The sequence below is a fragment of the Trichomycterus rosablanca genome, chromosome 15 (assembly GCF_030014385.1).
Source record: "Trichomycterus rosablanca isolate fTriRos1 chromosome 15, fTriRos1.hap1, whole genome shotgun sequence".
NCBI classification, from domain to species: domain Eukaryota; kingdom Metazoa; phylum Chordata; class Actinopteri; order Siluriformes; family Trichomycteridae; genus Trichomycterus; species Trichomycterus rosablanca.
The window spans coordinates 8,105,871-8,119,144 of NC_086002.1; the positions used below are offsets into that span (position 1 = coordinate 8,105,871).

The 13,274-nt window shown below is 35.6% G+C and overlaps 1 protein-coding gene across 4 annotated transcripts in view; it reads right to left on the minus strand.

Moving 5' to 3' along the window:
* The window catches only part of bcl9 (BCL9 transcription coactivator), a 131,138-nt gene that overhangs the window by 54,462 nt on the left and 63,402 nt on the right, over positions 1-13,274 (minus strand). The window contains exons 1-2 of one of the 4 annotated variants that reach the window (XM_063009840.1): positions 13,219-13,266; positions 5,003-5,216 (exon numbers count right to left, since the gene is read on the minus strand). The gene's annotated coding sequence lies outside the window, so the exon portion shown is untranslated. Of the gene's footprint in view, positions 1-5,002; positions 5,217-12,348; positions 12,405-12,504; positions 12,541-13,218; positions 13,267-13,274 lie in introns of those variants that run through there. The other 3 variants (XM_063009841.1, XM_063009837.1, XM_063009838.1) reach the window with 3 other exon arrangements.

The following is a 13,274-nucleotide window of genomic DNA, read 5'->3' on the forward strand; positions in this document are numbered from 1 at the left end:
TTTAGTTTGAATATCTGGGTTTCAAGATAGAGGTTAGGTTTGGTTTGATTAGTGATCCATCTGTCAGTCTTCTTTGCCATGTAAGATCCTCTTAAAATTCTTAATCGGCACCAAATGCACAAACAATTGTGAGCTTTCAGAAAATTGTGAGCTTTGTATTTTGTTATTGTAAAATTGGAAAGAGCCACCCCAAACCAGAATGGGCCCATGCATAAGGTAAGGTTTAGGGAAAGAACGTGTCCAGTTTTGTGTGGAAGAACTTGAGTCCCTGATCTTAATTCTATTCAACACCTTAAGAAATTACAGTGCAGACTGCAAGCCCAACCACATAGCCAAACATACTCGAACCTACTAATGCTAGAGTTCAAACAGCAAATCCCTGCTGTCATTAAGGCTCTTAGAGCAGGAAAAGAGGAAAGAGGAACTAATCTATGGTAATTCTTACAGTTTTGTAATGAGATGACCACCAGGAACATTAATGTGGTATTCAGGAGGTCACTTGCTTTAGCCGTGTAGTCTTATCCTTTATTGATATTAAAACTTGACTCGATATAAAAACAGAGTGAACCAGCTAAGCCATGCCTGTTTTTCTCATACATATCTAAGGCCATATCAGTATATGAATTCAGCAAAAAGCCTATTTAAGTCCAATTTAGCCATTATGAGGAGAATTTCTATTCATCTATTCATCTATTCATCTGTTCTATTCAGCAGAAATGGGTTCATTTTACTGTGACCAGCCATCTGCGCCAACACTGACCTTTAAGCGATACCCGATAAGTGAGCTTCGTTAATTGGTTTCTGCCATATATGCCAACCTAATCAGGCACCGCAAAACATTCCTAACATCATTTTCAAAGAGCCGGCAGAAAACATGGTCGGTACCAAGCAAATTAGTACAAATAAAAGGAATTACATGACTAAAGCTCTGGTTTAAACTGGTATAAAATAGGATGTAGAGTTCTACTCTATGCAGTGGGCTAATAAAGCTCTCCTGCTAATTAATTACAATGATTCCTTATTATAACTTCACCAAGCCCAGCGGTAACCACAACTTAAACACAAACACCTTAATGGGGGAGAAGCAGCTAATCAAAGGGCATGAAAGCAAATGAGGCTAGCATTACACGGAAAGTGCACACAATTAGCACACACCATGCAACCTCCCACCATGCCAACACAAACACAGAACACACTATTCAGGACACACATACATATGAGTGGTACATAAAGAAGCATTTATAAGGGATTAAGAGGAAAAGGAGCAGCAGTGGTGATTGTAACGAGCTTGTGCAGTACGGCATTTAAGGCCAAAGACTTTTTAATAGCTTGCTTTATTTTTGCTCAAATAATGAGCAATGCAACCATCAACAAAGACTATTTACAAGTATAATAGAACACAAATCATTGTAATATTTGCACAAACATGTGTACCTACACCTCTGGAAATAAGGCCGGGGAGGAAAACATCATTACCCTTAACACATTCACACAACTAATGTTTTCCCTTTTATTCCAAACCCAAGTAAAAGACCTAATATAAAATCCCAGTTATAATTTCAGCAAGCAACAAACTTTTAATGAGTGGTGCTTTAAATGTGTCAGGAGAATATTTCCCCTCATTAATTAATCATGCCAAATCTGCCTATTATTATTATTAACTTTTGCTTCAATTATACCAATGACAAAAGTTAAGAAAATCAAGACAAGTTACAGAAAAACCGACCTCTTTAGAGCCCTGTGACCAGACAGTCAATGACTTCTTTCTGCATTCATTTTTAAAAACACATTCTTGGATATATTATTTGCTTTAGAAGGGCACAATACAAAAAGCATTTTCCTTACTGCGTGGGATTTCATTTGACATTTTTGGTTCATGCTACTACTATGCCAAAAGCTGTTTTGTGGTTGGAGACCGACTCATCCATCCGCCACGCCGCACCAGCCATATTTTGTTTGTTTGTTTATTAGGATTTTAACGTCATGTTTTACACTTTGGCTACATTCATGACCGGAATGGTAGTCACTCATTACACAAGATTCATCAGTTCAAGGTTATATGGTTTTAATTTGGTTGAAAATGGTGAGGACGGGAGGAGTAGTAATTGGTCGTGTCTGAGAATCCAGAGTCTGGATTTAGCGCCATCTAATTTCCATCTTTTTGGACCGCTCAAAGAAGCTTTAAGGGGAAGAAGATTTTCATGTGGTGATGATGTGAAAGTAGTGGTGCATCAATGGCTATGCACGCAACAAAAACATGTTTTGCTGCTGGCATTAAAAAGTTACAAAGGTACGATGCTTGGAAAAATGCATTCTAAGGTGAATATGTAGAAAAGTAATGCGATTTATTTTTGAAATGTTTAATAAATAGAGGGTTTTTTTTAAAAAGTGTGGAAAATTTTGAAGAACCCTTGTATTAATGCTGCTCAGGAACATAATTCCCAGGTTCGATCTTTGCTTCTAATTGCTTTCTGTGAGCGGTTTGGGATGTTAACTCCAAACCAGATGAAGCGGTTAGTAAATTTATAATCAATATGATTAGTCAGTTACCACTTATTGGCTCTTTCTGTTGAAGGTGGCTAAATAGGTAGCACTGTCGCCTCAGAAGTAATAATAATTGGAGAGAGTATACAACATTCATTTCCAAATAAGTATCTAGTTTTTTTTTTTGTTTTTTTTTTTTACGTACAGCAGCAGAGAGGAAAGCATCCCAGTAGCAAAAGCATCCCCATTCTTCTGTGAGAAAGGGGACAAACGGAGGTGATGCTTGCATGCAGGTATATGTATGTGTGACAGTAATAAATGGCAGCCAGGGAGAGGCTGGGACCTTGGCACTGACACAGACAGAAAAGGTCTGTAGTGCCTGTAGGGTGTTTAACCCCATCAGCGAATATTCCCACACACATTCTTACACACAAATAATGTACTGACCAATAATGTAACACATACTTTTATGTTTTATTACTCTACAATATAAGTGGGATGTCATGATGCAACAATTTGAGTTGCAAATCATTCCATTTTTGGGCTATTCATTCATTTTCATTAAGGAAAATTGGGAGAAGTTTGTTGTTTCTTTTAAACAATGTTTATTTTAACAAACTAGTCATTAAGAAAGCATCTAAAAGTATATATAAAGTATTATAATATACAACTTTGAAATAGAAGTATGCACTATTTGGCAAAAGCATATTTACATTTACATTTTCTGCATTTAGCAGATGCCTTTATTCAAAGCGACTTACAGTATTGTGACAGTATACAGTCTAAGCAATTGAGGGTTAAGGGCCTTGCTCAAGGGCCCAACAGCAGCAACCTGGCAGTGGTGGGGCTTGAACCAGTGACCTTTTGATTACAGGTCCAGTACCCAAACCACTAGGCTACAACTGCCCCTGCCGCACAATGTGACACCTGATCACAAGCTTGGCCATCCCATTCCAAAACATTAATATAAAGTTGGATGACCGTGCCCCCCTGTCCATGTACACATGACTTGACAAGCTTGGTGTTGAGGAACCACAATGGCCTGCAGAAAACCCTAATCTCAGCTACAATAAACACCTCTGGATGAGAAGACCTCAACTAAACTTGTTCCCCATTAAACTAAAACTAAAAACAGATCGGCTACCAAAAAAGAATAGTAGTACATGCTGCTGACATTGTCTAGTCAAGTGAGTCTTAGTGGTTCTTAAATACACATCTCATAATCCTGACAAGGTTGCAGTCAAACAAGCTCTATATGGGCACATGCAGTCAGTCACTGACACAAACATTAAACATTAGATAACTTACACCAGTACAGAAGGAATAAAGAAAATAAAGACATTTCACCTTTTAGTCAGTGTTAACATGAGGATGTATTGTTACGTTCTTTTTCCAAACAAAAACTTTCATTTCTGAAATAAAAGTACTGGCCAAGTTCATTCATATATCTATAGTAACCACTGCAGTGTATCCTCTGGTCTGGCCTTTCACTCCACACAGAAAGGACCCGAACCGCCCCACCTGGGGATCGAACCCAGGACCTTCTTGCTGTGAGGCGACAGTGCTACCCACCGGAAAAAAAAACCAGGGAGAAAAGAAAAACACTGGATAAAGGTGTGGATTGGTATACACGGCCAGCAGGAAGTGTCTCTTCTGTAGAGAGAGTTGGAGGCAAATAAATATTTCTGCAATTAAAACGTGTATTACGGTTTGGCATGGATGATTACGTTACAAATACTATACAGTTTGTGTGTATGCCCGTGTATTCTAATAGAAACTATATTTTGTTGTAGCCAAGCCAAGGCTCCCCCGGGTTTTCCCTCACTCCGTATCCCGTATTCTCATTGGCTGTGGCTCGATATCACACTCGCTGCCTGTCACAACCTGGTCGCAACACTTTTCACACTACAAGACTTGAAGTCGCTGACAGCTCGATATATGTAGCATACTAAATAGTTTCCGGGATCGCGTATTTGAACAGTTCACACGTAGCGATCGAGACCCGATTTTCAAACCCAGAGCAAAGAACGATTTGCCTTCAAGCCTCACATCCTCCTATCTGCAACATCCAAAAGCTGTTGACGAGCACAAAATCAGGGCTAAGATTGTGTAGTGTGAACTTAACCTTACAAAAATAAATAAATAAAAGAAATGAGCATGCACTGCTTTTAAATCTGATGTGGAGGCGTAGCACACTCTAAATGACGTTACAAAGCAAATGACTATCAAAAAATATCAAAATTAATTTTTTATTAGATTTGAAAAGTTTAATAGTTTAATAAAAAGACAGATTGAACAAGGTTATGCTTTTTTTAGACTGCAGAAAATCTAATAGTCTAGTGTAACATAAAATCAGACTTCAGATGCCCGTCTAAATACAGCTTTTATGATCGAAAACAAAATGATGCCAGTTTTTAAGTCTCATGCTCTCCCTCAGCTAGAAGAAGCTTGTTTGCATATAAATACACAGCATTTAAACCACATGACAGAACTGGTTGTGTTGTCATAGTAACCTTACCTTGAATGACCCTGAGGTCTCACAATCTCCAACTCCTCCGCATCTGAAGAGACGTCCAATAGATCCTCGTTTAGTGTGTGACTGTACGATCCGTGTGCTGGTACACCAGTGTCTGACAGGGAGCAGAGACCAGGATCCAGAAAAGCAGGCAGTTGGGACTGTTGGAAATTACTGTTTTCTTTTCAGGAAATGATTACAATATCCAAACACAAACCTGCGAAGACAAAAAGGGGGTTAGCCTTGTTTTCTCATCTAACAAACACAAATGTGTATGTTAGTTTATTTGTAAAGAATATGCATCAGCATACAGTATCCCCAAACTTACACACAATAATAAATTAATCACAAAAATGAATAAAGAGCAGTGTATCGACATCAGCAATAGAAAACACTAATACCATGACTTAATTTTAGCATATACTTATATTTTTTTTCAGGTTGAAACTGGCTTGTAAGGAACAATTCTATCACATGCTCAGTTTACAAATCCGAGTGATGTGTTGTTAGATCTGCTAAAATTCCTATTCTAAAGTAATGCTAATATTCTACACATGAAACAGTGTCCAGTGTCCTCCTTTTAATTTATCAAGTCTTTATTGACAGATAAATCATTGCTTTTTTCCAACTTTGTGGAAACAAATTAGAAAAGAGGCTTCCTTGTTCTGTCACAAACTCAAGTGACCCGCACAGATCCATGACCTAAACCCTAGAGAACACCTCTGGACAAGAACTGATGTTTTAGACCAACATCAGTGGCTCACCGCACAATTGGTTTTTTTTTTTAACTAAAGGGACACAAATTTATTGACACTTAAATTTAGTGAAAAGACTTTTAAGAGTGTTGATCAGCTAATCTTGAAAACTGAATTGAACAATTAGTTTTATACACTAAAAGTTCATGTTAATAGTTAATTAATATACTAAAATAATGCATTATAGGTTTTTCACTCTAATAAAAGTGTTTGGTGTGTGTTTGTAATATAAATGAAGGAAAGAGAATCCTGTTACGGATGCACATTTTACCTATTTTCAATACCGTCAATAGTCACCAGTTAACATTAACCAAAAATGTTAGTCTCATTAAAACACAAGTTTTATATCAACAAGTTTGCATGTTTAAAAAACTGTAAAAGGGATAAACATACTTGTTACAGACAGAGATGCAGTTAGTAAATTAAAGCTCCTTCTGCCAACATTTCTGTAATTATTATATGATAAACGTTCTACATTAATAATGAAACATATGGCAACATATCTAAATCGCTTTGGTAAAAATTTATAAATTACATTAGACAAATATCCACATGTGCAGAGTTTAGTATGCAGTCAGACTCTATAATATATGCAATGCATCTCAATGATGAACATGGAAACTTTTTAATGACTTCAAGTTAGAATGGTGGGAGTTTCAAGAGAGGCTACACATATAAACACATACAGACCGAGACTGGGTGAAGGCGAGTCACATGTCAGCATCCTCACTTTGTACCATTTGTTTTTGTAAATGATTTTACCATGAATTTATATACATATTATTTTTAAACTGAATACATTCATCAAACTTCCTTTAACTTCCCCCTCAGTCATTGTTCATCTGTTAATCATTAACATCTCTAATTCCAATCTATCAGATAAACCTGCTGAGAATGAGGATGAACATGCAAAATCCAATGTGCTATAACCTTTTATCTATGTTTAGAATTTACTTATACTGAGCCAAATGATGGCAACAGAAAATAATCCTGAATAAACCTCCTCCTTTTACTTAAGTTCTAAACGCTCACCACACATACAGACCTAGAGTGTATGTTTGTTCCTACAAGAGGCCTTAAGTCATACATAAACTACATACATAAAAGTTTCATCAGCGGAGGTACTTGATCTAAACAGTTTGAGTCACCACTCATCACCACGTCATAGATTATTTTGATCTTTATATTATATTATATTATATATTATATTATATACATTCTATCTAGAATTTTTGCCACAAGTCACATCAAGCTCACATTAATCACCATTTAAGTTTCCATTGTCAATCAAGTATACTTAAGGTTTAATAAATTCACTTGGATTAACAAAATTAGGAAGCAGTTTATTATACAGTGCGGTTTTTCCTGTTGTCAAAGCTATTTTTTTTGCAAATTAAAAAGACAAACTTATTTTAATTTTAAATAGAATTTCTGAATTTGGCAATGATTTGAATTAAAAACCAGAAGGGTTTCCAGTGGAACGTCTACACAATACAAAACACAAAACCCAATCTTATTAAAACATCACCACAATCTGAAACCACTTTTATCAGTGTATACAAGACCCACAAGGTCAGAAAGCTGTGTGAAACAGAACAGACAAATGAACCCCAAAACCATCCGGACACATGCCAACACAAAGTGGAGAAGCCCTCTGGACAACTTTCCTCTTTTGAATCCACTAACATATTTCACCACATACAAAGATTACGGCATCAGTTATAAGACTCCGTCTGTTAATATGTGCAGTGGGTCTCATATTCCAAAGCACATACATGCTACAGGCAAAAAATATGTCTTGCCTTTAAACTTTAAAATGATATTGTACTGTCTTACTAATTGGATGAAAGGATGGTATTTATAGCTTAATATTTCTTATGTAATACAGCTGCAACAATGACAATATATATAAAAAAATGATCAAAACTGTGGGGAACCAATTTCAGGACAGATTAGTGAGTCTGTTGGTTATTCTGTACTAACAGCTAAACATGAAACAGCTAAACTGTCTTGTTCACACTAATGTAAATCAAATTCATGTCATAAAACTTAAAACGTTCAAAGTTCTTCAAAACATTTCAGGTTAAACTCTTCAGAAAGCACAGCAGCTGCTAAATGCACAAGAACAACTAAATTGAAAGGATGCACAGAGGAACCTGCAGGAACACGGTAGGTCTGTAATAACACCGCAGCAAATAAACCAATCCACTAAAAACAATGATGCCTTTACAGCAAAATAGGGCAGATGTAGCCTACTGGTTAAGGTACTGGACTAGTAATCGAAAGGTCACTGGTTCAAGTCCCATCACTACCAGGTTGCCACTGTTGATCCCTTGAGCAAGGCCCTTAACCCTCAATTGCTTAGACAATATACTTTCACATTACTGTAAGTCTCTTTGGATAAAACCAAATAAGTATAGCTTAGGATTGTTATTACTTTGGTATTGAATATTTTGACAAATTATACAATTAGCCTAAATATACAAAAAGTAACAAAAGAAAGTGGCAACACTAAACTGTAAGCTTGCAAACCACTTAATGTAAAAATACGAATAAAAATCAGGAGACAAGAACTTTAAAATCTGTATTTCAACTTTCAGTACAGCCTTCAAATTGCAGAACACTTAGCTGCCCTGTGTAAAATCAAAAATGTTTCAACTTCAATTTAAATGTCAGCTATATAAAAACGTATATTTGTTTTGCATCACTGTGAAGCTTGCATTTTCAATTCTGCACATTTTCTTTTTTTAATCTTCTTTCTTCTTCCGGCTTTTTTCCCCTTTTTCAGGGGTCGCCACAGCGAGTCATCCTCATGATCGCTCATTGATTTGGCACAATTTTTACGCCGGATGCCCTTCCTGACACAACCCTCCCTAATTTATCCGGGCTTGGGACCGGCACTACAATGCACTAGTGCATCTAGCGGCTAGGTATCTATAGGACAATTCAGTGTTTCCAATTAACCTGGTGGCATGTTTTTGGACTGTGGGAGGAAACCGGAGTAACCGGAGTACCCGGAGGAAACCCACGCGGACAACATGCAAACTCCGCACAGAAAGGACCTGGACCGCCCCACCTGGGGATTGAACCCAGGACCTTCTTGTTGTGAGGCGACAGTGCTACCCACTAAGCCACCGTGCCGCCCCACATTTTCTTTTTTTAATGATGTGGATATTTTGCATCATGTGGCAACAAAGATGTAATACTGCTCATCATCTTATAATAACCACTTGTGTTGTCAGAATGCACTTCAGCGTACTAAATGATTAGGATTATTGCAGATATAGCATAAAATCAGGAACATAAACATCCTAAGTGTAAAACTGCATTCATAATTTTTTACTAGCAATTAAAAAAATTATTTGGTTTTGCATTGAAAATAAAGATAATTTTATGTTATTTACTAGTTACACTAAGCAATAATAAAAATGGAGTTATGATATTAAACAGACATCATCTTTGATATGAAGTTCAGAGACAAACGCTTAAATGTGACGTGAACGTAACAATCACTTTAAATATTCCTGCCTGTCAAAAAAAACCTAAATTAATAATCACTTGTTAAGAAAACATATGAAGCCACAGAAGCTTTTGACAGGTTTGCAAGACAAGATTTCAACATACTTTCAGACCAATTAAAAAAGTTAGAGAAGCCATCACTCACTCCAAAAGTGTAGGATGACCCAAAAATGGCAGAAAGACACATACACAGTGAGCAACAAGCAATGCACCACACAAACAGTTTTACTGAAAACACTGTAGAAAAATTCCCTCATGAATGACTTCAACAACTGCACTTCTACAATAAATTATGGAACTGGAAGCATCATAATATGGGGCTGATTCTCTACCAACAGTACTGCATCATTACACTTCATCAAATGCTGCAAGTAAACATGTACTAGAACACAAAGAGGAGAACCTAGACATTAAAATTGTTACTTAAAAAACAAGGTCAAGTTAATCAGAGGAACCCTCAAAAACTAAGATAAGACAAATTGCTAAGATGAATAGGTCAAAAATCAAACCACAACCTTAGGAAAGTGCTTTATTTTTATTATTTATGTAAGGCTTTATTTACTACTGTAAATAATATGTTTAAATACTCCATCCATCAATTTGGTTAATAAATGTGATTATTCTAAATACATACTTTTTTTTTTTAAGACACTGTGTATACATTTATGCTGGGCATTTTCATTTAAAGTAAATATATCAAATACGAATGGTTTAACCCCCACTGTATATACTGCCAACATACCACATATTAAAGCTTTTTTTTTTTTTACTAAGTCCTTGTATTTCTGGCATACAAGGTTTGTTTACAGGTATATACAGGACTTTCAGTGCCAGCACACTCTATACTTCCTTGAACCCAATGCCTCGGTCATGGACAAAAGTTTTTCAGATAACTAAGAATTAAGTCATATTGTGTGTATTTTACTGCTTTTGTGTGGTTTCAGTGAATCATACAACAATTTACATGTTTACTTGTAATAAAAGCTAAATATTATATTACTTGGGTAGATTAAAGGCATCAACTCGTTTCAGAAGCAGAACTATTAGCACAAGACATAAGCCTTGCTTGCTACGGAACAACTTAAAAAGTTTTTTTAACAAGATTAAGCCTGCCCGTTACAAACTGAACATGGAAAATATTGATTGGAAAATACAGTAGAAAAGGTAGGGGTCACATGAAACAAAGTAATTAGTTTGATACTTTAAAAGTTATATACTTTAAAGTTTGCTTTGCTTCTGAAACGAGGGCAGTTGTAGCCTAGTGGTTAAGGTACTGGACTAGTAACCAAAAGGTCGCTGGTTCAAACCCCACCACTGCCAGGTTGTCACTGTTGGGCCCTCAACTGCTTAGACTGTAAGTCACTTTGGATGCTGAAAATGTCAAAGTAAAGTTGTTTCGTAAGTATCTAAATAATTTCAACTTTAAACAGATTATGATAATGTAACAAGGGTGCATCCTTAAAACATGACTGGATTTACCAAAAGAAAAAAAGACCAAGAAAAGAATCACAAATGTCACTTAATTGCAAAGGAAGCAAAGTTTGAAACTTATTTTCACATTTTTTTCATAATGTTTTAACAGTCCAGCGTTCCCCAACAAACAGCAGACATTGAAATGAAATTTGCAGCCTAAATGAATAAAAATTTTTGTTCCTTTTGAAAGGTTAACAGGTTTAACTTGAAATATTTTAAATGATTTTTTGATAAAGGGCCTATACAGCCAGTCAGTTTATGGAATCACTAATTATATTATTAATTGTTAGTGCCTTTTTGATCCACAATTTATAGTATCACAATGTAAACTCTTTTTTGAAACAGTACTTCTTAGAACCTAATATAAAGAAAGTGTAACTTCTAAACTTCATAAAATTTCTCAAAGGGTTCAACACAGAGGGCTGACAACCTTAAACATCATTTTATGCAGAAATGTAACATAATAGATTAAAATATACATACGGCAACTTATTACTTACTTTGTTGATGTAGAAAGTTCTATAATGTCAACAAGTTTCTTTGTTAGCGAGTATAGTTAGTGATTTTTTCTGTGTCTATATGATGAGGTCTAGTTTGACTGCATCCATTTGAAAGAACATGGAACATTGCTCCCTTGCTGAGCTCTACATAAGCCACCTAAGATGCAATTGTGGAATTCGGAGGCCATGCTACTAAGGTAAATAGTATTTATAAAACTTTCTATTACAAAGTTTTGGAAAAGTAAGCTTTGTATGTATGTTTAATCCATCACAGATTCAAAAATACTCAACTTTCCTTTTGTCAAAGAATGGTGTTACATTCAGTCATAGAATGCAGGAATCCTCAAAGACACACATCTTTAAAAAGAGTAACTTCTTGACTTCAACAGTAACAAACTACTGATAAATTAGCCACGATCAACTCAATCTAAAATCTTTAATAAAGTATTTAAAACAGTATAAAAAAGAATTTTACTTCCAAGTTTTCAAGAGTGGGGTCCACATAGAGGAAAACATGACTAGCTGGAGTGCTATGCCCCACAAAACATGGTGGTTAAACCATACCAACACATAAAAGTAAGGTAAGTACACGTCTAAAACACAACTGTGAAGTGTTTGTTACATTTTTACCTTTCCAATATGTTTCCTGTGTATACACAAAGGTAAAATGTTAGGCCAATTATACTATGAAGACCCTAATAAACTCTAAACACTGCCTGAGAGACTTCTTCCAACGCGACAAAGACCTGGGAAAAGTCAACCAGGTAAGTCGGTTGAGTACAAGCAAAGTTGTATTAAAAAAAAAAGCAAGTCAAAGTTAAAGAAATAATTAAAAATGCTGGTTTACCTTCGGTTATTTATAAAGAACGAGAAACTTAAAACTTTAAAGAAAGACTAAGGAAAATTGGTGAGTGGGAATGAGGGTCAGTTAGCATTAGCAAAACGCCATAACGATACACTTAAAACCTAAATAGCTTATGCACTAGATAGGCTTTAAGTAAAGTTACCTAATGAACCAGGTAAAAAAATATAAAACTTTTTAGCTACTATAAAATTCATTTAGGATTTAGACAAACATTTGAATACATACTTGATTTATTACCTCTATGGTTTAACGTTAAAAGGGAACAAACGATAACCACCGTCCTTGAATGTGTTTGTGGTTCTTAATTGTTCTGTGTATTTTTCTCCCAAAGAACCATCTGAATAGAAACGCATTTTAATGTGTGTTTTTTTTTAATTACAATTAAATTTTTACCTTTAAAGTCCAGTTTACATGTTCAATGATGCCACAAATGATATTAGCACCCCATATTGTACAAAGACATGTATAATATTTAGGATTTGTTGACCACACCAAATCATTAAGATGTTTTGTGGTTCATCATAAAACAATATATAACAACTATAACACATATGTTTGGCTAGGATTGTGAAAATGGATTATTTGTTCCTTTAGAAATGCACACATTTATTAAAACAATTTACTATTTTCTAAATAATTGGCCAGTTAATTGGACCAAAGCCAGACGTGTTTGTAGATGGCCTGTACGCGTGGATTCAGTCTGGGGTGAAACTAAATTGCTCAAATTTCTTATTTAAAATCTACCAGACAAGATATGTGCTTATTTTAAAGTTGTTCTGCTGTACGTAAAACCTTTTCTTCAAAAAAAAAAAAAAAAAAAAAAAAGTTACTTAGAACCATCTCCTGGATTAAAGCATACATAAGCACAAAAACATCACACACTACAACAAAACCTGGTTCGTTAATGTACCAAGATCAGGTCTTTGTCGTAAAGATTCAGCAAACAATTAAAACCTAAAATAATCTTAATAATTTGAACAATCCACTGTGTCTAAATACATGGCCGCTGAGCTGAATGGAACCCAAGCCAAACGTGTTTATAGCCGGGCAATAAGCATCGAGTAAAGTTAGCCATTTAAGAGAGATCAAAAGTAAATCGAGGCTTACCACGGGCTCTCAAGAGAGGTGTTAGTACATCCACCAAGTAGTAAAAGTGTTTCCAT